General features: G+C 45.3%; 1 protein-coding gene across 1 annotated transcript in view; it reads right to left on the reverse strand.

Moving 5' to 3' along the window:
- Positions 1 to 4,749: 4,749 nt before the first annotated feature.
- The window catches only part of LOC308162922 (radixin-like), a gene marked incomplete at its 5' end in the record, with an annotated part of 20,539 nt that continues 20,288 nt past the window's right edge, over positions 4,750 to 5,000 (reverse strand). The window contains one exon of the mRNA XM_080537063.1: positions 4,750 to 5,000. This exon is cut by the window's right edge and continues 206 nt beyond it.

The following is a 5,000-nucleotide window of genomic DNA, read 5'->3' on the forward strand; positions in this document are numbered from 1 at the left end:
ACACCCACCCACACACATACACGCACACATACACGCACACACACACACACACACACAGTACTGTACATTGTGTCCCATGATTTGACATGCTGTGAAGTTCATGGTTGGGCTAAGCCGGTTCTAAGCCGGTTCTTTCCTAACGAAAGCAAATAACGCTTTCAATCAGTTCTCACATCTCAGTGTTACCTGATGATATCTGACGCCCAGGTAAACATACCTGACACATCAAGGGTGTTCCAACTCCGGACGCCTCCACTCCAGGGGAGGCTGGGGGAGGTGGAAATCAGAGGATGGGTTCATTGTCACGGAACGCACACGTGATACCATTCCATGCATTACATTAGAACATTACAAACCCGTCCTCCGATTTCTACCTCCACCAGCCTCCCCTGCTACATATAGCATGCTGAGATATTGAGATTAGAAGTAACATTTGGCTAAAACACACAACACACACACACACACACACGCACACACACACACACACACACACTCTCTCTCACACACACACACACACACACACACACACACACTCCCAGTACGTCTGCTGTGTGATAGATGTGAATGTTTAAGGTTACATAAACACTCTCTCCCATCACTCATCCTATAGGACGTGTCTCTCTGCCCTCGGGACACTCTGATTCTGGAATTCTAGAATGAATGGAGACCTCTGCTTGACATCTACACCCACTGAACACTTAATTAGGAACACCCTGTACACCTTCTCATTCATTCAGGTGATGTGGGGAATGTTTTCTTGGCACACACCTTGGGCCAATCAATACCAATCGTTTGAATGCCACAGCCTATGTGAGTGTTGTTGCTGACCATGTGCATCACTTCAAAAGTCGTCTCAGACTGGTTTCATGAACATGACAATGAGTTGTGTTCTTCAGTGGCCTTCCCAGTCACCGGATCTGAATCCAATAGAACACCTTTGGGATGTGGTAGAACACCTTTGGGATGTGATAGAACACCTTTGGGATGTGGTAGAACATTTGGGATGTGGTAGAACACCTCTGGGATGTGGTAGAACCTTTGGGATGTGGTAGAACCTTTGGGATGTGGTAGAACCTTTGGGATGTGGTAGAACACCTTTGGGATGTGGTAGAACCTTTGGGATGTGGTAGAACCTTTGGGATGTGGTAGAACACCTTTGGGATGTGGTAGAACCTTTGGGATGTGGTAGAACACCTTTGGGATGTGATAGAACCTTTGGGATGTGGTAGAACACCTTTGGGATGTGATAGAACCTTTGGGATGTGGTAGAACACCTTTGGGATGTGGTAGAACCTTTGGGATGTGGTAGAACACCTTTGGGATGTGGTAGAACACCTTTGGGATGTGGTAGAACACCTTTGGGATGTGGTAGAACACCTTTGGGATGTGATAGAACCTTTGGGATGTGGTAGAACACCTTTGGGATGTGATAGAACCTTTGGGATGTGGTAGAACCTTTGGGATGTGGTAGAACCTTTGGGATGTGGTAGAACACCTTTGGGATGTGGTAGAACCTTTGGGATGTGGTAGAACACCTTTGGGATGCGGTAGAACACCTTTGGGATGTGGTAGAATACCTTTGGGATGTGATAGAACCTTTGGGATGTGGTAGAACCTTTGGGATGTGGTAGAACCTTTGGGATGTGGTAGAACCTTTGGGATGTGGTAGAACCTTTGGGATGTGATAGAACCTCTGGGATGTGGTAGAACCTTTGGGATGTGGTAGAACACCTTTGGGATGTGGTAGAACCTTTGGGATGTGGTAGAACACCTTTGAGATGTGATAGAACCTTTGGGATGTGGTAGAACCTTTGGGATGTGGTAGAACACCTTTGGGATGTGATAGAACCTTTGGGATGTGGTAGAACACCTTTGGGATGTGGTAGAACCTCTGGGATGTGGTAGAACCTTTGGGATGTGGTAGAACACCTTTGGGATGTGGTAGAACCTTTGGGATGTGGTAGAACACCTTTGGGATGTGGTAGAACCTTTGGGATGTGGTAGAACACCTTTGGGATGTGATAGAACCTTTGGGATGTGATAGAACCTCTGGGATGTGGTAGAACCTTTGGGATGTGGTAGAACACCTTTGGGATGTGGTAGAACCTTTGGGATGTGGTAGAACACCTTTGGGATGTGGTAGAACCTTTGGGATGTGGTAGAACACCTTTGGGATGTGGTAGAACCTTTGGGATGTGGTAGAACCTTTGGGATGTGGTAGAACGGGAGATTGATAGCTTGAAAGTGCACCAAAATCTCAAAGGAATGTTTCCAACATCTTGTGCAATCAAGTATTGGGGCTGTTTTGAGAGCAAAAGGAGACCTTACCCAGTATTTGTATAGTGTTCATAATAAAGTGTTTGCTGAGTGTATAATTCATAACTAACATTTGGCTAAAAGCCTAAAGGATGATTTCAAACACCTACATAACGTTGCCAACATCTGTTTTTCTCACCATCATTTAGACACACAAAGGCACACACACGCTTGACAAACGCACACACACACACACACACACACACACACACACGCATGCATGCACACGCACACGCACACACACACACACACACACACACACACACACACGCATGCATGCACACGCACACGCACACGCACACACACACACACACACACACACACACACACACACACACACACACGTACACACACACACACACACACACACACACACATACACACACACACACACATGATCTGGCGGTAGAGCCAGATCATTTAACCCTGGGGTGCTGTGGGTGAGGAGGGAGAGCAGGCGTCTAACGATCGTAAAGTCGTCAGATCGGCGGTGCGAACCCCGGAGATCAAGAGTATAGGAAAATAAAAACTGAACGTCTTTGCCCTGTTGGCAATTGAGAATGGATTTATGACCTCCATTTATGGTTTTCCCCATACATTAAAATGCACATGTCATGTAATGCATATCGAAAATGCACATAAATGAAATGGATCCTGAACTGAAATGAACGGCATCATGTGGCAGTTAAAAGTTATTTTGTTTGTGTTCCAAATATCAACATGTGCGTGTGGGGCTAAAGAAATACAGTCTGCCTAGAGTGATCTATACATTCAATCACATTTAAACATACACACACACACGCATACACACACACACACACACACACACACACACACGTACACACACACACATACACATACACTCAATCCCAGTAAGTGTGCTGAGTGATGGATGTGAATGTTTAAGGTTACATAAACACTGTCTCCCATCATCCCTCTCTCTCTCTCTCTCTCTCTCTCTCTCTCTCTCTCTCTCTCTCTCTCTCCCTCTCTCACCTCTCTCTCTCTCTCCCATCATCCTTCTCTCTCTCTCTGTGCCCTCAGAAACATCTCTTCATATGGAAATTAAGGAAAGCTTTCACCGCTAGTTAACTCTTCTTATCCACCTCATTTTTCTGGTTTTCTGCTCGAAATGACATGCCCACAGTGAATATAGAATATCTCCACAATCACAAGGGCCTTCATAATGATCTTGTTATCAAATGAAAGCTAACACCTGTGGGGTGGCTGTAGACGTGTCAGAATCAAAATCTATGTTACTGTGTCAGAGTAAATAGAGCTAGAACATTATAAAACATCTCAAATTCAGTCTCCGCCTAAAAAAACAACAGCTTTTACAGTGAATATCACCTTGGAAACCTGATAACCAAGCCCAAATCATCTAGGAATCAGTACTCCAGGGTCTTATTAGTACTTGTGCCAAAGTCGATGCTAGTAATGTGAGCAAATGCAACTTTGTACCTGTTTTAGTACAGGTATGTTTAGGCGGACACCTATATGTTTAGGCCATTTGGAGATATGTTGGCACCATCTTTGACCTTTGACTCATGTATCATATATTTATTTTTTGGGGGGGATTTTTTTGAGTTGGCCGACCAATGGTATGGAAATTTGGCGTTGAAACCGGACATGACACATTCTCCAGTTGGAGAAAACTGGATGTGACTTAGGCCGTGTTTACCGTCTCTGGAAAAAAATGGTGGCATCGTATAGCATGCAAAGTTGTGAAAAAAATGTGATATCGATGAAGAGAATTGATCGAGGTAAACTCTTTATATCACTTCGGATCCCCATGGGGGTCCGTGGATATAAAGAGGTTCTTAAGGCTGTTCTAGTGTTAAGGCTGTTCTAGTGTTAAGGCTGTTCTCAGTGTTAAGGCTGTTCTAGTGTTAAGGCTGTTCTAGTGTTAAGGCTGTTCTAGTGTTAAGGCTGTTCTAGTGTTAACTCACCACAGTGAAACACGAACGATCAAAAAACACAGAAAAGACGGCGATGAAATGAGACAAGTGAGACGGTTTTTAATAGTAAAAGAAAAAGTATTTAAATTCTTCAACTGGTGACAAACAAACAAAAAAAGTCAGGTACAGATATTAAAGCTTTACGTACAAGCTTGCCAGCGACATCCAAAAAGCTACAAATGGCAATTTCAATTTTCTCTCAAATAAAAGCTACAAGATATCAACCAATCTCTCTTCTTTCTATTTTCCCTCTTTTTAAAAACTCATTCTGACATCAGACATGACATCATTCTGACATCAGACATGACATCATTCTGACATCAGACATGCAAGCGTTCATTTGTCCGCTGCTCGAGGGAAAGTGTGTTTCCACAGGACACGTTGCTTGTTGCCATCTCCGGATTGGGTGATTCAGTCCAGGCTGGGCGGAGCTCTAAGCAGGAAGCGGTCTGATTGGCCAACCGCTAATGGGCAGAGCTTTGGCAAGGTGTAAGGGAGGGGGGGGGGGGGGGCGTGGGACGTTGAATCCACCCCCAAATACCCCCTCCGGCCTTCTTCTCCGAGGTTTGGGGGGCAGATTGGAAGGAGGGATGGGGGGATGGGGGAGGGTCGCGTTTGACGGACAGATGGACGGACGGGTTCAGGTTCGGGGGGGGGGGGGGTTGGGCTGTACATGGAAGCGAGCGAGCGAGCAAGGTGTCGTCATGGCAATTGCCATGCCTCCCT

Source organism: Nansenia antarctica, assembly GCF_963989245.1.
Source record: "Nansenia antarctica genome assembly, chromosome: 7".
In the NCBI taxonomy this organism is placed as follows: Eukaryota; Metazoa; Chordata; class Actinopteri; order Argentiniformes; family Microstomatidae; genus Nansenia; species Nansenia antarctica.